This window comes from Mixophyes fleayi, chromosome 5, assembly GCF_038048845.1.
Source record: "Mixophyes fleayi isolate aMixFle1 chromosome 5, aMixFle1.hap1, whole genome shotgun sequence".
NCBI lineage: Eukaryota > Metazoa > Chordata > Amphibia > Anura > Limnodynastidae > Mixophyes > Mixophyes fleayi.
In genome coordinates, this window is record NC_134406.1 from 183293100 (window position 1) to 183314454 (window position 21355).

Sequence of the window (21355 nt, forward strand, 5' to 3'; positions counted from 1 at the left end):
CCTTAGTCTCAGAGGGAGGCTGTGTGTTCCTTGTCATCCGCAGGTGTCGGGGAGGTGCAGGAGAGCCGGATCGGAAGTGGGAGTGTCCCGGTGAGTATCACGCTCGATTCCCCCTTTCGGTTAGGCCCTCACCGGGAGGTGTGCAAGGTACTTGAGGCGGGACCGTTCCTGGTCTCAAGTGCCTGTAGTCCCCTGTGCCTTGGCGAGAGCAAAGTGAGGAGGCGGCAAGTGAGCTTGGACTGAGAGTGTCCTTGTTCATTGGCGTGTTCTCGGACAGCCCTTTACTGGTAGGCACGGCCGTAATCTCTGTCTCTTTCTTAGAGGGACGTGGTTGGAGGTGACAAGAGTTGCGGTTGCTGATCTGCTGGGATCGAATCGCAGCTGGGGCATCGGAAGCGGACTGGAGGTGACCATCGTTTACAAAGTAAGTTCTTCTGTGTTGCGTCTGTCCTGTTCCCCCGCAGGCGCTACAGGCAGGTTTAGTTAAGTGGTACTTTATGTTCTTTTTACACAGCTCTTCTGTTACAGTCTTAAGTTGTAAAGCACTGCTGTAATGTTTGCCAAGTAAAGCCTGATTGCCTCATCCTTCCTCCGCTGACAGGACCTGGAGGAGAGAAGTCATACTTACCACCGCTGGAGCGCTGGACGGGTAAGCCACCTCTTTCTTCTTTTTTCACCCTATTGCTTGGCACCGCCATCAGGGGACTCTTTAGCCCCTCCAGGGGCACAGCGATGGCGGAAGTCTTCGCCCTCTTCACGGGCATCGGGCACATCTCTACATGCCTCAGGATCCAACAGATCAACAATATTTCTGCAACATCCAAAAGAAGTTGTTCTAAACAAGAGGCTATTTTCCTTGTATTGGGTAACTCCTCATTACATTATTTGTTTATTTAGAGTATTTGTTTCAGTCAGTCAATAGATGCAGAAACAATGGAGGGAATTCATTAAGTGCTGCTCCCTGTCTAAATAAAAGAGAAAAGCCATTTAGGTCAATGTGTCAGACTGAATGCAATTAGATTCACAAAAGTTTGTAGTTATTGTGGAACCAGTGGTAGAAGTGGGGGTATATATGTATACCATACCGACACTTCTCCTACTGCCTTTATAGTAAAACTATCAAATTCCACTCCACTATCAAATGCCACTTCTAAATGACCACTGAGTGGAACTTCAAGTTAGATTTATGGCCAGCTTAACCGCCACTGCAAAATGGGCTTATTGAACCCTACTGTAAAGTTCTAGTCATTTTAGTTGCAGAAGAGAAACCACAAGTCCTTTTAGGTTTTACTAAATAAGTAGAAAAATATAATAGTAGTCCCAAAATTATATATAGTCTATATACTCTGGTACTATAGAGTCCACAGAAACAGTGTGTATCTAGTAGCCATGTCAAAAGGGATTAATGAGCCAGTATAATAGTCATCCAAAGTAAAACACAAGCAGGGCCTGATCAACCATTAGGCTGATCAGGCTGCAGCCTGGGGTGCTGGGTCCCTAGGGGGTGCAGCACGACACAATTAGCAAGATTTTTTTTGTAAAAAAAAATCACTACCTAAAATGCCAGGCGCTGCCTCCTCCGTGATCAACTGCCCCTGGTCTCAAGGGGGCGGTCCTGGCTGTCAGTGTATTCAATTACACTGATGCAGGCAGCTAACAGTAAATCCGATGCTGTTAGCTGCCCTGTCAGTGCAGCTGCGGTGCTAAGCTGAGTGTGGTCATGTGAGATGATCACATGACCAGACTTGCTGCACTGATAGGGCAGCTAACAGCATGGGATTTGCTGTTAGCTGCCTCTCAAGAAGACAGAAGTGGCGAAGAGAAGCAGAATACACACAGGTAAATTCTGTTTGTTAAATATCAGGGAGGAGAAAGGGGAGATGACTGGGAGGGAGGGGTTAATGAGGTGACTGAGGGGGTTAATGAATTGACTGGGGGGGTGAGCAAATGAGTGGGTGGTTGTTGAAATGGATGATGGGGTTATAAACCTTCTTGTGGAGGTTGATAAAAATGGCTTAGGGGATGTAGTGGCTGGCGGGGGGAGCTGAAGACATAGCTTGTGGGGGGCATGATCTCTGTATTGTGTGGCAGTGACTAGAATGCTAAATACTAGATAGTCAAGGCTGGTAGATGTTAGTATATGATTGTAAATAATTGTCATATATTTTATTGTCTATATCTGTATTAGGGGGTTTGTTTTATTTGGTCATAATGGAATGATGTGTTTGAATCCCTCAGGGTTTGCTAAAATTTTGACTATAATACAATTTTTGCACATTTTAAATAGAGGACTTCAAGTTTCCAGAAGCCAGCCAACTGACAACGCTCCAAGATTAAGATAAAAGAGAATATCAGGTATGTGTATGTATATAATATATATGTATATAATATATATATATATATATATATATATATATATATATATATATATATATATATATATATATATATTCTAATATATAAATGCTTAGTGGCGTCTGTCTGTCTGTGTGTGTGTGGAAAAAAAAACCAAGTTGCAGCGCCACCTGCTGGGCAGAGTTATACACTGACCTACTAAATTCTTAGTGTGTGTGGGAAAAAAAATTCAAAAAGGGCTGAAATTTGGTAGGGCTCAAACTAATTTTCGTGAGGTAATTTTACCTCATGAACACACGTGTAGAGGCGTGCGTTAGTGTGCGTGTGTGTGGAAAAAACTATTTTCTCAGAAAGGGCTCATCCAATTGACCTGAAATTTGGTATACTGACATTATTTGACAAAAAAATTAGAATAGTCAAGTCAGTTAACTTCCATCATCCCCCCTTCCCCCCCGTGGGAGGGGTAGTAAAAGCTAAATTTACGAGTTGAGGGGTCAAACTCATTTTCGTGAGGTAATTTTACCTCATGAACACACATTAAAAAGGGCGCTTGCGTCGGGAAGTAAGATCTTCCCCTGAGGAGGCCCGGGCTAGGCCCAAATGCATGACAAGAACCTTTTTAAGACCTTAAGTATCTGATTTGACTAGAATGCATGAGTATCATGCACGGGTTAAATTGTACTTTAATAAGAGGCCAATATAATTTATTATTTTTGTTCAAAAACTCCCCACTGTCACCCCCGGCAACCACCAACCACTCCCAACTGTCACTTCTCCTTCAAGAAATATATAGGTCAGTGTATAACTCTGCCCAGCAGGTGGCGCTGCAGTTTGGGTTTTTTTTCCACACGCCACTAGGCATTTATATAGTAGATTATACTATATTTTTAACTACACATGCAGTGGTTGGGGGGGTTGGCTAGTTGACCCGACTTTGGTGTAGTAGCCGGATTTAGACCTCATGGGGCCCTAGGCAAGATATTGGTTTGCCCCCCCCCCTCCTTAAAACAATCCATAGCACTATATTTTTTTTAGCATATCATATACCCCTATAGTTAAGTAGAAAGGTAAGCTATGTGCCGACGCACATCACGCTGCTACTCCTGCATCACCATGTGGCCCCTCATTATTGTCCATCTCATCACACTGTGCTCTCCTTTATCATTACACTGCATCACACTGCGGCCCCTCATTACTGTCCCTCTCATCACACTGTGCCCTCCTTTATCATTACACTACATCACACTGTGGTCCCAGCAGTTAAAGAATAATGACCATGGACCCAATATTTTGTCAAAGGATCTTGCAGAATTTTGAATTATACTAATCATATACTCCATACGATGACTATTGAGCTCAGTGGTCAAAGTGGAAGTTTAGAAGTGGTGGTATAAAAAATGTAATGAGAATGTAAACAAGTGAATGGAATTTTATTATTTTACAATGAAGGCAGTATGAGAAGTAGCGGTATGGCCTACTACCATATACACCCCACTTCCACCACTGCTTACCTTTCAATTCACACAAATTGTACTTTATCTTTAACTAAACTTAGGTATTAATCATAATTAACATGTCAAGAAACTGCAGTTCATGGTTAGCAAGCCCAGTAATAGAAAAACAGCAGTCTCCTATCACTACCACGTCACAGATCATCCACCACTACAGTTACTGACTGCAGCCCTCTACCTACAGAAGCATGAAAAAGTGCTGGAATGCAATAATCATGTTAATATGTCAGTCTTCTGCATGAATGCCATAGTGCAACATTCAAACAAGTCAGACATCCTCATAATATAAATCCCACCAGATTCAGGATAGTTGGCAGACTGCCCTGCTCTCTCCTACCTGTTCTCGTCACTTTCACGGCTTGTGGCTGCTGGTGTCTTTAGACCAGCTGCTGGTTGTCTGGATCCTGGAATGTTGGAGGCCCTATTTGGGGAAAAAAATGGGTACACGAAATTTAGTAAACTCCAACCAGCCCCAGTGTTAAATCAATATAGCACTCACATTTTATAAGTAGACCTCCCTCCAACCAAAACATTAAATTAATAGCATACACATTTAATAAATAGACCTATTTCCCTCCAACCAGCTCCAACATTAAATTAATAGTGTTACCATTTAAAAAATAAACCTATTTCCCTCCCACAAACAGCCCCTCATACACACACACATAATATAAATACACTGGCCCCTCACACACACATAATATACATACACTGGCCCCTCACACACAAATATTATATTAATATAAAGGGTGCCTCTTTTCATTTTGAGGTAAGAGAGATGTTAGGATTGAGGCAGCGGGTCATGTGAGGGAATAGATAATGAGCACATGTCATGGGGAATATCAAAGAAAAGCTGGTGAGTGTTGTAAGGGTATTGTTGGCTGAGGAGGTGCTGTGTGGGGAACAGACTTCTAACTCACATGCCCCTCCTCTGTCCAGCACCTTTACACATGCCCCCTCTCTGCCTAGCACCTTTAGCCACACATGCCCCCCTTAATGCCCTGCAGCTTCCATCACACATGCCCCCCCTGTGCCCTGCAGCTTCCATCACACATGCCCCCCCGTGTCCTGCAGCTTCCATCACACATGCCCCCCCGTGTCCTGCAGCTTCTATCACACATGCCCCCCCTGTGCCCTGCAGCTTCCATCACACATGCCCCCTGTGTCCTGCAGCTTCCATCACACATGCCCCCCCTGTGCCTTGCAGCTTCCATCACACATGCCCCCCCTGTGCCCTGCAGCTTCCATCACACATGCCCCCCCCCTGTGTCCTGCAGCTTCCATCACACATGCCTCCCTATGCCCTGCAGCTTCTATCACATATGTCCCCCCTGCAGCTTCCATCACACCTGCCCCCCTATGCCCCCCCTGTGCCCTGCAGCTTCCATCACACCTGCCCCCCCTATGCCCTGCAGCTTCTATCACACATGCCCCCCCTGTGCCCTGCAGCTTCCATCACACATTCCTCCCCTATGCCCTGCAGTTTCTATCACACATGCCCCCCCTGCAGCTTCCAAGTACCCTTCTTCTTACCTTTTTCCACATGAAAGATGACAGGAACAGAAGAAATGATGGAGCTCCTGCACCAACTACTTTAGAATTCCAGCAGCCCGCCTTCACTCTGTACTTTGTGACCGCTGCGATCACATGACCCTGATGCCATATCGAGTGACACTACAGTTGCAGTGCAACTACAGCCTCTACCCCTAGCTCTAACACCAGCCCCTCACCCGAGTGGGGGGTAAGGGGAGCGCGAGTTGGCGGTGGGGCCAAATTTTTTTTTCTCCCTTGTCTGGGCCCTTGAGAGCTGCTAGGCCCTAGGCAGGTGCCTAGGTTGCATAGCTGTAAATCCGGCCCTGCCTAGGGCAGCTGTGACCCTTAATCACGCCCTGAACACAAGTAAGCAGTCCAAGGGAGTCTATGAGTAGCACAGGTCCACGGGACAGAATCAATAAACTGGCAGTTTGCTTGTTCACATGAGGCTGTTTATATAGATCTGAACATGTGGTAACATGCTAGGGGTAATTCATTAACATCAGCAGATCATTAAGACTTTTCTTGATGCAGGTTACATATATGGAAATGACAAAGAAAGCAGCAAGTTGTTTACCTCACAGCTGCAACACAGGATTTGTTGGTTTGAATCACACAGATGTGTCAGGTGGCCTAAAAATTCTGTGCCTGTGGTAGCAAGGCATTTTACACATATGAAATTTGTGTCTTCTGCAGTGAAGGGATCACATTATAAATCACGCAAGTTACCCAGTTTGACAAATATATTAAAATAAAAAAGCACTCACCACCCACTGCAACCTTTTGAAAACTCAGTAGTTACCTTTCACTGCAGCTAGTGAGCAGCAGTGAGAGGCAACAACTGAGCCAGAACAGCTTAGTGTAGTTTAAAATACGACTTGGTGTCCTGCTTCTCTGTAAGTGGTTTGGATAATATAGTACAAAATGTACAGCAGGCAGAACATAAAATAGTTTAAACAGTGGCTAGTTGTGCTGGATTCTGCAAACCAGCTGCAGCAAGATACAACCAGCAGGAGTTGAAACAGCCACCAAACTTTTACAGGGGCTTTAAATACTTGCAAAAATAGATCACATGCACTACAATTATTATATTCTGGCAGAAGAGACTTGGCCTTTATACAAAAAACAAAACACAATTTAAAGGGCATATTTAATTCTCTGCGGTTTCCGCCGCGGAAAAACTATTACCGGTATTGCGGTAATAGTAAGCCGGATTTCAGCCGGCGGCTCCCTGACCCGCGAGCTGAAATCCAGCAAGTACTGTAATACCGGTATTTACGCGCACTATTACCGTAATGGCAGTAATAGTGCGCCCGGAACGTTAATTTTGGCTATAACGCCAACAATTGAATATGCCCTTATGAGTGATTCAGCACCCACCCCCCACATTACCTTCACTCCTTCTTTAGCAATAACTCTAATGGGGAATGTAAAGAGATGGCAATATTATTCTCCAAGAACCTCCCTTTGACTGATGTTATCCATCATCACTTTGGAGGAGGGTGAGGTCTCCACATCAAAAGTCAAAGTGCTTGATCAACTATTTACTTTGTTAATTTATTAATTTATATATCCCTAAACAGGGTCATTAGCATCCCTGAGTTAGACAATGGAAGACATTGAATTGACATCCTCAGGGGTTGATTCCTGGAGTATCCTTCATATGGTGAATGTGATTATTCTTTCTTTTTACACCCATAATCATTCATTTCCAGGACAGACTACATATTTCATAATCACAGACATCTCCATTAATTAAAAGACACGCCAGAAAAAAAGACACTAAAATAGGCCAGACTATTTGGTCAGATCATGTTCTTATTTCTTTCCTTGGCTGGTTCTTCCCCCAGCCCTGGAAACTAAAGGAACTTTTACTGCATGATATATATTGCAGAGCCCAACTTCAATCCGCCATTGCTGAATACAAGCCACAATGACTCCCTGGATCTCACAAATGTCACTGTGAGAGAGGCTTGTAATGTTAGTATAGGAGATCTTTACTCCATGCCCTCTTGCTATTGCTGCCATTTCCCCAGTGGTCTAGGAGGAAATGGGGCAGCCTGGGAATGTCCAATGTGTGCTACTGCGCATGTGCGGCCAGCGCTGAGAACAGGAATTTCGGTTTTGCACCGAAACTTTCATGAGACTAGTGAGACAGACACATCACAAAAGCAAAATGGTCCCAGATGTTACTATTAAAAATAAAAGAACTCAAGACTAGCAGTTTATCCTCATTATTCACAGAAACGTTTGAATGTTTGAAGAGCTCGCTAACACCAGAGCATCTCTTAACAAGCTTTTAAATTACAAGATTAAGTTGGCTTTTCACAAATATTGCAATCGCTTTTTAAAGGTAATATATACAGCAGGCATATTACCTATATTTGCAAAGGCATGCTACTCTTTCTCCTATAAACTCTAAAGCATCAGAGGCCCCAATTCACCTACAGGTGTCCTTCTCAAACAAAAAAATGCAGCTATAGATAAGATAAACTTCCCAAATATTACTGCAGAAAGGAAGGAATTTTTAGAGAAGCCGTTCTCCATAAAGGATCTGGAGGATGCAGTTTCCTTTTATCCCATTGGGAAATGCCCAGGCCCTGATGGGTTCCCAGTTATTTACTAAAAAACCTTATAGTAGAAAAAGTTTAATTCTATTCCCCTTCAATTAAATTTTAGACAAAAGCAATTGTTGGAGGCCCAGGTTACTATTCTCCTGAAAGAGGGCAAGGATTCTTCCCTCTGTTATAGACCTATTTCAATCCTTCACATTGTTTTAAAGCTTTATGCAAAATTGATTGCCAATTGTCTCAACATTCTTCTGCCTGGTTTGGTATATAGCTATCAAGTGGATTTTGTTTGAGAACGGAAGCAAAATAATTGATCTGACGAATCCTTGCTCTCCATAGGTATCCCATAGCTGGATAAAAATAATATATCTATCATTGACATCTTTAAAAATACTAATGGAACATGACAGGGTTGCCCCTTATCTTTGTCCTCTGCATAGAAGCATTAGCCAGATGAATCGGAGCTAACCCAGATGTCTTGAATTTTCAGCAGGAGAGTGGAAAATATACACTGGCACTTATTGCAGATGACTTTCTAACACTGAACACTAACCCACTGGTTTCTATTCCAAACTTGAATTTCTGAAATTCTGTAAGCTTTCTAACTTTAAAGTTAATTACTCGAAATTTGTCACTATAAACATTACAGCACCTCCATCGGTATTTGGTGGATGAAAATAAGCATTTCCTTCTACTTTGCATATCAGTCATATTAGATATTAGATATCTGGGAGCAATACTAAATAAAGATCTCTCCCAACTGTATTGTTTGAACTTCACCCCGCTGTTGACTAAAATCCGTTCTGATTTCGAAAGCTGGTAGTCTCAGGGTTTCTCTTGGATAAGCAGGTTCAATATTATTAAAATTATTGTTTTACCAAAAATCCTTTACCTATTGTAAACTCTGTGTCTTAATGTGTCTAATCATTCATGCGCTGGTCGAGCAAATACTGAACTGACTGCCTACTATTTATGATGACCGGTCTTCTCAGTGTGCGGGCCAGTGAGCGCTCACAACTATAAATACATATGCTTGATTAGCTGTCAGTCATTGAGGGAAGCTCATTGCATGTAATGATCACAATAGTGCTAATATGGATTAATGCTCACTAAAGGACTTAACTTCTTTTTTTTCAGAATCTGGAACTGTAAGTCCAAATTTGGGCTTCCAGTTCCAGTTGGCATGCCTCAGCCGGTATGCCCGCTCAAGTATGCGCAGCGGATCCCAGGACTGGCTTGGCAAACAGTAACACTCCTCTTACCGCCGCCAGCCAGTATCACTGGAGAGCTGATTATCACTCAGCTGTCCCAGCGACACATACTTAATAATTTGCCCAGTAAAAGTTTTTCTATTGCTGCGATACAAACAGACCTACTAACAAGAAAATGGATGGAAATCAGTGGTCTGACACAACCTGCAAGATAAAGAGTGTAACGTTAAATTAAGGCCGAATACCCACTACAATGTTTTCAGCAGATTATTGGGCCAAGCAGTATACACCTTGCCCAGCACAATAATAGGGCAATTTGGAAAGTTTGTATCATTCAAAACTATAAAATGAAAATATCATAGGACAGATATGCAGTAAAATAACTTGTAGGAAGCACCTACTAGGTTTCAGGATTTTTGTCTGATCTGTGTCTGCTTCTATGGACTGTTCCACGCTAACACCCTCCATCCGCACGCACCTATGCCCTCTCCATGAACAGTCACTGAACCAGGGCTCCAACGATTGATAATTGCAGCAACTATCAACGGCATAGATACAGAGGAGTCCTGAGCTGCCACTAGCACAAAGTACCCTAAGGGCAGCTGATAGGAAAGTAGAGATGACTTTCAGACTCCCAGGCATGTACAAGCATGGCCAAAAGTTTTGAGAATGACACAAATATTATTTTTAATAAAGTCTGCTGTTTTTATGATGGCAATTTGCATATATTCCAGAATACCATGAAGAGTGATCATATGAATTGTAGTTAATTTCAAAGCCCCTTTTTTGCAATGACAATGAACTTTATCCCAAAAACAACATTTCCCCTGCTTTTTAGTCCTGCCACAAAAGGACCAGCGGACATCTGGTCAGTGATTCTCTCATTTACACAGGTGAGAGTGTACTCATGCTTTTACTCTGGACAGATCTGGGAGATAAATGTATCAAGCTGTGAGTTATTGATGGGTTTGAAAAGAGATGTTGCCTATAGCAACCAATCAGATTATAGTTTTCATTTATTTAGTACATTTTACAAAATTATAGCTACAATTTGGTTGCTATAGGCAACATCTCCACTTTTCAAACCCACAAGAAACTTGCAGCTTGATATATTTACCCCCTGGTGTGGTCTTTTCCAGTGCAAGCTAAGCAGACGAGGTAGGTTGTTTTGCACAATGCAGACTGGTAGAACAGCACAGAGGAGTGCATAAACGCTTTTAAAATGCAGGGCTACAAGGGGTTAATTGTGCTCCTGAAAAGTTGTGCCCAGGAGTCATTGACAGGAGGAGGATGAAGGCCCTGATTGGCTGGGGGAGTAACAGGAAGAGGTTGTGCAGGAAGGGAGAGAGATAGCAGCATGGTAGAAGGAACAAGGGGGAGGATGTGCAGCCGAGCAGAGAGAAGATAAGCTGCTGCCAGAACTGTGACATTGCCAGCAAAGCGGACGGAGAACAGCTGGGGACACGCAGCGGGGCGCCAAAGACAGTATTCACTAACTACAGAACTCTTTTCAAGGCAAAACCTCAGCCTGCAGTGTATTGCACACACCCCAGTGTCAGAGGGAAGAGTGATGAAAGAATCTATCCAAAACTGACATTGCATTCTTGTACAAGGAAGGATTGTGAGAGCTTTTCCCACAGATCATACCTATACACAGGCTGCAGGGAACAATTAAGACGATCGTTTCAGCTATATCCTGTGTGTGTGTGTGGATATCTGGACATTATACCCTGCTGCAGAGCACATCTGCTGATATTCATTGACTGTTGAGAGAACAGCGCCATCTTGTGGCTGAAATGAGCAACAGCCCTGCTTTCTACTATAATACTTAACCCTTGATGGAAACCTCTGCAGGACATTGGAACACTACCCAAATTCCTGTACACAGGTCAGCCCAGGACTGAGTGGAAAATATGGTAACGTTACCGGGAATAATATTGGTGCACAAAATGATTTAGATGATGATAATGTTATGTGATTTACCTAAGAATTGATTTATTAATATTGAAGGTGTGACATTCAGTGTTAGTGGTACCGCTGCAATTCAAGTTAACTCAGCAGTAGATGCTAAAAGTGGGGCGCCTGACCCATAGGGAATAGCACGGTACCCCAAACACCTGAATAAGAAGTAGCCCTCTAGTGGGCGCGGTAGTGACCGTAAGAGTCTTGATGGGTTATTATTGATGGTTATTGCATCATCACCAGTCAGATATTGTTAACGTGAAAGTAGTAACTGTGATTACCAGTGTGCCTTATTAGATAATGTGTATTAAAGATGTTATCGTTATTCTGCCTTATACTCACCAGGTGTATGTTATATGTTAAATGCTATTGTGCTCTATGCTGATCAGACGCATTATTTTGTCATTACTATTGAGCTGAAGAGGTCAGTGGCGCGGTGGCTTACCAAAACTATCCTTACCGCATTCTCAATAAAATCAAGTTGGTTGACCAATCTTTGTCCCTTTCATTGAAGTATTTATCTCCTGACCACCGGATATCCAAAAGAGAAAAGAACCTGACTCGTATCTGGGAGACAAGGTAAGGGAAGGATTTCCCATCAGTATTCGACCACCACACACTGCTATACCTGTTTATAACTCAATCTGCAGTCTTTACTTGCAGACTGTCAGCTAAATAGCTGCTTCCTTTCTTAGAGTCCTGTGGCAAACCCTTCCCTATGTCACTATATATATATATATATATATATATATTTTTTATTTTATCTATTCATATACTGTCCTTTAATGTATTGAAAAGGGAACATATTTCTATCAATTCTTGGGGGACCTTTTACACTCTTTCCTGGTACTTTGTCAATGTTGCAGTCCCCCATAGTAACCCACACTAACGGGATGCTTTTCTCCATTATAGGAAGTGTACAGTGTGGTTAAAGGGTGAGAAGGCTGGATCACCCCCTGCCAGATTAGATGCCCCCAAACTGTATAAATAGAGCTGCACTGTTATATATTTATATATATATATATATATATATATATATATATATATATATATATATATATATATATATATATATAGGCAAGAGGGCACATTTAGTGTAGCATTTTAGTTTACAACAAGCAGCTCAGAAATTTTATTTTGAAATAAAAAGGGTATTATGGGTAATTAGGGGAATTGTGGGAGTTGTAATCGGAGCCACTCTTCCCCAGATTAATGGCTAGGGGGAACACAGGCAAAATGGAGACTGGAACTGGCATTTTTCACCAGTAAGTTCTTAAATATTATTTAAAATTAATAATAATTAATCAAATTTTGTCATGCTTCTTTCACAACTGATTATTAGTATCAAAGTAGTAATATAATTTTAATTATTTTATTGGCAAGTTGTCCACCATTTTGTGGTAACTCATTTTGAGAGGATCAGTTCTTGCAAATTGGCAATAATATGTGAATTAATGTTCATACTATAAATAGGAGGCCAATATGTAGGTTGGTCATATCCCTAGTGAAGTCTTAGGTGAAACACATTCAATGGCCCTCCACATGCAATTTTTTTTTTATTTATTTTACCATTTAGTTGGTTTTGTATGGATGGACAATTTATGAACATTTAGTGAATTCCTGGTAACATCATTACTGGCCTGGACCCGGGACATCTACATCCATCAAAGCCTTATTGTGGTTACAGATAAGCTTACCATTTTAAATTTGATGTAAGGGTTTTTAATCATCTGTAAAATACAGTTTAAATATATGAGCTTTCACATGATTGTGACCTCCGGGTGGTTTATTATTTTATCTAGATTTGCTGTGTTATCCTATTGAGTGTGAAAACTTGCCTACTGGATGTGTTATAAAGAAAACATCTACAGATATTTATAAGAAAATCGTTTAGAGAATTAAGAATTACAGGATTCAGATAAGCTTTTTCATTCTTTTATTAAAGTATGCATATATATTGATATCACTTCAGAATTGCTTGTTGTAAACTAACATACTACACTATATGCACTCTCTTGCCACCTTCTATTCATCAATATGTTATTTTAGGTCCTTTTTGGTGACAGGTTGATTCATGCAGCTAGCATGTGAATCAGTCTGGAGAGGTTTTACCTCTGTAACATTGTAATTTGTGGCAATGTTGAAACTTGTTTTTTCATATCTAGGCAGGTCCAATACATGCACCTCTAATGTACCTGTAAAAATGGTGTCACAATATACTTTTTGTGGAAAAAGTCTCCCCAGAAACAAATCTCTGTATTAATGTATCTGTACTATTCTTGTAGAGGAAAGAAAACTATCTGTGCTCTGAATAAAGTGGAAAATGTTTGAGTTTAAAGAGAGGCACTGGTCATTAATGGGCTGGTATATTGGATTTCAGGAAGAGGTGCATGTTGTAGTTCAAATAGGCTAAATCTATGTAACGCCAATTTTGTAATCAAGTTCCAAGCATTGTAACAGTGTAACTCAGTTTCATTTGTGCTACGTTATTCATTTATTCATGTAAACTACTTCATAATGAACACCTCTTTGTGCTGCTTGTATGCACCTTGAAGAATCCCGCAGAGCCAGGAAATGCCGGTGGGCCACCCTCAGTTGCCCAATGTCTCCTACAGATTTTGGAAAGGATGTCATGACCCTTGTTGATAAATTGCATATGACTAGCCTTGTTGAATAATTACTGAGTGAAAGGTGATTTTAAAGAAGCTTTCTACCATTTTCATGAGTTTGCCTACTTTTGCACATTGTTCAGCTTTACGTGTTTTTTAAATAAAAAGTCTTGTTATTAAATGTTCATTAGTATAGCATACAGCTCTTGCTAAGGCTTGTTTGTACAGTGGCCTTGAGGTGTATTAGTATGTGAACTAAAGTTATGCACCTGCAGACATCAACTACAAAGTAGTTTACTGCAATTATCACTTCTGGCATGCCTGTCATACAAGTGCTAAAACAATGCATTCCTGAATGTAAATGGTCCTTTTCATTACAAGTAGAAAGTTATTTATCAATCAGCAATTATTTTTATAGTATAGTTCTTGCTTGAAGGGATGCGTTTTGTTTGTTTTTTGCCAGATTTTTTGTTTAAATTTGGTTCTTAAGCTGGGTACAAACTACAGAAAATTACTGCAGATGCAATTTCTGTAACGTTTTTTTCAACGACTTAAAGTCCTAGAAAGCATGCAGATTTATGTGTACACACCTACACGATTTACTTTCAGATCTGTGCTCTTCATCTCTCATAGCCTTCTGCTGAAAAGATCGTGACTCTGCACACTCCATAGTGATTTGCCTACACTGCTGGTCGTGAGTGCATACACACGTCCACATTTGGCTGACATCGTTCCATCGTTGATTGTAATTTTTACAGTTTATAAAATGAAATAAAACAATACAATGTGCGTTATGGTTAAACATGATTGTGGGACTTTAATGCAATATCTTACCAAACAGTAGTTTATTTTATGATCGCCATGATATTTGGATGAAATACCTGTAGTATTTACCAGCTTTAGATATTTTGGAAAAGCAATACAATGTAAACAGTGGTTACCATATAAAAGGAAGTCATACCTGTTTAACTTATCATTAACATAACTTATAAAAATAAACAAACAGGAACAAAGTCCATCCTGTCTGGCTTCTAACTTAGCACACACACACAATAACAGCACTTTCTAGTCATACATTGCACTGTCTCTAAGGAAGCATCAGAACTCTTCCCCAGGTAATTAGAGACTGATTGAGCTGCCATGCAGGTGCAACTCCTGATTACCAGCAGAGTGAACTACAACATACTGTGGTAAAAGACCCAGAATGAGCCATATGAATGGAGCCCACCCTTCTCTCCATTCATACCCCAGGGACCCTTACCAGCCTTTCCTACAGCTTAATACACACTCTGGGAAGCTTTTTCAAAAACACAAGCAATCTCCCCATGGGTTTAAAAGCATACAGGACTGACTACCTGGGACATACATTCCTGCTTCCCCACTGCTTCTGTCACTATAATATATATATATATATATATATATATATATATATATATATATATATATATATATATATATATATATATATATATATATATATATATATATATATATATATATGAGACACACACAGAGACAGAGAGACACACACAGAGACAGTCAAAGAGGTATTTAGCTAGCAATCTACAGGGAGAGGATGCACACAAGCTTATACATTTGTGCATCAGAGCACCTAGTTTAAAGATAAACAGGAGGAGGACATATGTACGACAAAATAATAGTATATAGAGTCTGATTTAACTTACATGGTTTAAAAGTGTATTTTTGCCACAAATGCAGCAGGCTGACAGGATATGTTTGCAGTCTGAGCAATCGAAGCAGAGCAGCTGATGAGAACTCCTTTTTGAAGGGAGGGTGGGAGCGTCACCTGCCCATCAAGCTAGGACTGTGGGAAGAGTATCAAGTATAAAAACCTGCCTGTTTTCATTGTTCAGTGTGACCGCTGCTGAATAAGTCGATCGGTGGCTAGAGAGCTGGCCTCTGTTTATTTAGCATTAAAGTCACCAGAAAGGGAGTGGAACTTATATGTTTTCACTACCTTGCCATTCTGACAGTAAAGCAAAGTAATCAAACAAAAAGTTGTTTGTGTCTGCATCAAGAGAAGTGTGCTCTTGCCACAAGTGGTCTCAGAAATGTGTTACTCAAGGAAGGAAGTTTCCACTACCCAACCCTCGTAGACATTAACATGGAGGAAGTTTTGAGAGCCCTTGTGAATGTGGCTAGTGCACAGCAAGAGCAGCAAGCTCAGGTGCTAAGAGTTGCAGAGGCACAGGAGGAAAACATCAGGCTCTAAAGGGAAGAGTTAATCCAGGTTTGACAGAAATGTACCAACTGGTCCGGTTCTGCAGAAAATGTCACCAGCTGATGACATAGAAGCAGATCTGGGGGTAAATGTATCAAGTTGAGAATTTCCCAGAGGTTTTGAAAAGTGGAGATGTTGCCTATAGCAACCAATCAGATTCTAGCTTTCCATTTGTAAAATGTACTAAATGAAAGCTAGAATCTGATTGGATTTTCAAACCCGCTGTTATGGTTCTGTTCAAAACTATTCCTTAATTGCAGCCATGGAGCCAGACACGTGATACAAACGTTTAATGCAGCAAAAGCATTGTCCAGAGAAAGCAAATAAACAGAAAACAGTTCAGGCTGAATGGAACAAAAGGACTTCCAGATATTGCAAATCATCAGGTAAACAATAATGAAACTCAGCAAATAACTTAACTGAAGCTAGTTCGCAGTAATAGCCAGAAACATGCAGGTAATCCAGGAACAAAGACACATAAGCAGGCTTGAGAACTTCAATGACCAGCAAAGGATTGTGGAATAGGCAGGAATATATAGGACACAGTCAGGTGTGGATGATTAGCTAGCTGTGCTAGTTAACCCCTGATAGTGGGAAAGGCCAAACAGCAGCACCTCTGGAGGATCACAGGTACTGCAGGGTAATATGCACACAGAGATACAAGGCAGATCCTAACACCCGCCAGAAAACTCTCAGCTTGATACATTTACCCCCTGGTGTCCTTTGAGAGAGCTACAAAAAGGGAAAATTGGCCACCTGAAGTTTGGGCTGAGAGGCTGGTGCCATATCTAACTGGCAAAGCGCAGCAAGCTAATATAGATATAGATGAGGACCAAACAGCAACAAGGCATTATGTAAATATGGCTTTGGCACCAAAAGGATGCCACCATTTTGGAAAATAGTCACAATCATACACTTTTAGCCCAGTGTGAGTAGAGAGAGGCTCTGGTGATAAAACAGACTCTTGGATGGGCAGGTAAATTATTGAGAGAATACTTACATAGGGGCTGGAATACTAAGGGCCTTGATATCTTCAAAGAAAGTCCAGACAGCACATATGAGTATTCACTCTAACAATGAATGGGTACTGTTACCATTTAACTATAGATATCAACCTTATCCTCAGTGCCATTGGAGTGGTGTTTAAAATGTGGCAAACATACCTTTCTTCCGCAGGGCACAAGTAAATTTTCACAGTGCATGGAGTGTGGCTTGGCAGCTACGTTGGTTAAATGTGTGCTTTGTTCGCTCCGAAAAATCATCCATCAGGCTTTTTTCAGCCCAACACAGTTTGGTCCACCAGAACCGGACTCTACAGAAAATCTGTCCAATCTAATCTCCAATTTGTTGAAAAAAAAAACAAAAAAAAAACCTGTCCCTTACCCAGACATTCAGCTTGTGGCTAGAGTGCTCTCCATTGCCACCGGGCTTGGAGGAAAACTAATACCCCAATATTGGAAATAGTCCTATTATGTGCCTGAGGACTCTACCGGAGACCCGACTTTGCTTCTCACACAGACCCTTGGACTTGTCTATCTCTCCACCCAGACATTTGCTCCAGACTGTGACCGATCAACTGCGTTCCAGTCAGACCTCTACACACCATTACTTTTGCACCCTTCGCATCCGCATCATGCCGGGACAACATCTGCATCTATCTCTGGGGGTCTCAATTGCGGGCGAGCCTAACCATTCGACACCCAAGACCACTAGAATGGCACCAACAAGTGAATCTGATTACTGTCCGGTCTGATCGCTGAGTACTGCCAGACACATGGCATTCCTGGCAACAGGCCCTCAAGTATCAGTCCTCAACCCAGGTGTTTGGTAAATTGAATAACCCAGTGTAATGCAGTAATATGAATCCCTAAGGGTGTGAGATAAGGACCTAAATCCACACTAGCTTCACCTAGAAATCCACTTATACTGTCCTGGCACCCATCTGCAAAGAATAATGTCTTTAATCACAAGTGGGGCCACACGAACTTTCTAATACTGTGATTGTCGCAATTTCTATATTTTCCACTTCAGCAATCTTCAAAGCATTTAAAATACCTTATGCACCCCATGTGGCACTAGCTTATTTCTGCTGAGCCAGAAACAAAAATAATTTTTGCACACCTCTTCAGTCTGTTATACCTCTGATTGTGTTACAATACGGCCAGCTATTGGTAAAACTTTAGATCACATCCTGACCATTATTGAAATAAAAATATAAATCATTGCAACAACAGGGGAGTCGTGGCCTGATGATCACTAAAGGACAGTAACAATATATAGGGATTTTGTATAAGGGATAATCACCAATCATTATTCTAGAGATGAAACTTGTACTAGACCTGACGCCATGTCCATCCTTCAGACGGCTATGACTCAGTGACAAAAAAAGTCCCCTCAACCTGAACCTCCCCCTCAGAAAACCAATCAATGGACCTTGGTCACTTTGCCCTGCAACCCTCTGATGAAAGTCCGTACAAAGAGAATCTTTCAAAGAAAATTTGTAAGATATGGAAAATCGATCACAATGCAACAACATCCACATATGAAACATACCTGAATCAGTGGACTCTGAGAGTCTTCTTAAACAATGGGAAGAACTATTTTGATAATGTACGCCAGAGGTTACATCAGAGAATCTGTAGCTGGACAGGGTGCATAGAGCTTTGCACCCAAGTCTCCTCCAAATATCATGCCAAGGGATGTAATTGTTTGCTTTCACTACTATTTACGATTTAGGAAGCAACTCCTCTCAGTTCTCAGAAACTCATCTTCAACTGCATACAACGCTTCGGATCTGCAGATTTTCCAGAACCTATCCCCTTAACACTTCAGAAACTAAGGGACCTCTTGCATACTACAAAACGATCCATGCCCATAAGATCCGCTACAGATGGGGCTTTCCTTTCCATATTTTGGCGATACATGACGGTCAATCTCATAAGATCAAAACACTGGAACAAGGATTGGTCCTACTCTTGACCCTTGGTCTTCCCTCCTAATCTTCTCCCTCTACAACTAAACTGGAGTCTGCAAACCCAACAGCCCCAAAGGCAAACTGGTCACATAGTGTGCACCGGGGCTGATAAGAAATCCTACAACTAACTGGCGCAAGACCTACGTTACCGTTACACCACCCGATTCGCTCAAGCGCTTGTTTTCTCCTCTATAGGTGGACCGTGCCTTTGCTGACCAAATAGACTCTATGTCCAACAGGATTTAGCTCCAATGTTTCTTCGCACCTGTGAGCTGTTTAGTTGTACCAATTATTGCTATTATCATTGTTATTGTTAGGCATTTCTCACTTTGAAGGATTCAGATATATAACTGGTCCCTCAAAAATGAATGTAGCTCCTTACCTCATACAGAGACTTTGCCTTTGGATGTGTTTAGACTCCACTTTGGTGATCGTTTAATAGTTCCAATTCACATTTAGAAAACTACGCTTTTATTTTATGACAAGCTAGGCCTCTCATTTAGGAAGGGATAATTAAGTAACCGTCAGACTGTAATCAATTTTTTCATACTTTTGGGGTCTGCTTTTCCCAAAATCAAGTCACCATAAACATATAAAGAATATGACATTGTGAACCTAGTTCCAGGACTGGGGAGGTCACGTCATTTACATTTGTTGTTTACACGTTAAGTGAACTAATTTATTTTCTTACTTGATTAATATTAGATATTAAAACTGCCTACATTACACAATTACTTGTATATAATGGGCAGCACAGTGGGTTAGTAGGTAGCACTTCTGCCTCACAGCACATGAGTTTGATTCCCGGCCATGGCCTTACCTGTGTGGCGTTTGCATGTTCTCCCAGTGTTTGCGTGGGTTTCCTCTGGGTGCTCTAGTCTCCTCCCACACTCCAAAAACATACTGGCAGGTTAATTGGCTACTATTAAAATTATCCTTAGTCGCCATATGGATGAAGCTGCAAGTTTGCAAACTCGCCCGAGATTAATGTGAAAATTGCAAGAATCAACACGCTGCTTTGGATAGGCGAGATTAGAAAACATCACTTTTCCACTGCTGGTCAATGTTAATATAACAGGAGGCACAATACAAGTTTAACTTAAACATTTTTGCCCCTCTAAACCAGAAAGCATGATTAATAATTATCTTATGGGGAACAAATTATGTTAAGAATAAATTAGTGGGCCAAATTTCTGTAAAGATTATATGTATGGGTCATTTTTTAAAATTTTATTACATTGTAACGGCTTACTATTTCATTACCAGTGGGGCAATAATTATTTTTTTATGATGCCGCAACACTAAAAGGGGTCCCCATCTGGAGATATTAAAAGTACATACTTGTGGCACTCCAACACGCTGGTTTGCATAGCCGTGATTAGCAAATTGCTCCATGCAGTCCAAACAGGACTTTAAAAATTGACCCAAATGCCTATTAATCTGAGGGTGGTTGAAAATGGAGTGGATAGGAAATTTGTTGTTGTGTGTTTTGAAACATCTTCAGATTTTTTAGTTCACAGAGAGGAACATCCCCAGGACCAGGCTCCTCTTAGTTTGCGCAGACCACGTGGATATTTTTTTTTATATGTTTGGTGTTTTATGTGGTGTTTCAGTTATCTAAATGTATTTGTGTCATTCTAGGAGACTCAGGATATGGGTATCAATCCTGGTTCATGACACCTCTGTTGAATCCACAGTCTCCTGCCCAACACAGATATGAGTGGCACACAGCCACTGGAGGGGGTAATAGAACGTCCCTTTGGGCTTTTGCAGTCCACATTCAGGCGACTTGATACATCTGCTGGTGTGCTTCTATATGTCCCAGTTAAGGTGGTTGATATGGTATTGTGGTGCTTTCTGCTGCATAATTTGGCCCTAAATCAAAGTATACCCCTAACACCAGCAGTAGACAGTGACGAAGCAGGTGAGCTCATTCCAGCAGCTATTACAGGTAAACGATATTCCCAACTTATTTTTCAAGTATGGTTTTTAATGAAGTATAATTGTAGAATCAACATCCTAATCCACATTATAAGAACATGACTATTATGAAAAATACAATAACCCCATTTAACGGTTATGTGTATACGTGCTGAAATAACCAGTTAAGCATCAATGTAATTTAAAAACAATATCACAAGTTTACCCAGATTGCTCATCTAAACATGTTATGGTTAATCAACTTTGCTAATAGCAGTGTGCATAAAGTAAATAATTATTTTCTATCTAAATATTTGACAACATAAACAACACAATCTGCACAATGACACATGCCTGATTTGCAGAAAAAAAGGCACTTTGCCATAAATGTAGCAAAAAGGTCTATTTTTTGTCTGCGGGCTCAGATGCCTTTGCGCGGCTTGCGGATGCGTCTTCCACCCCCGATAC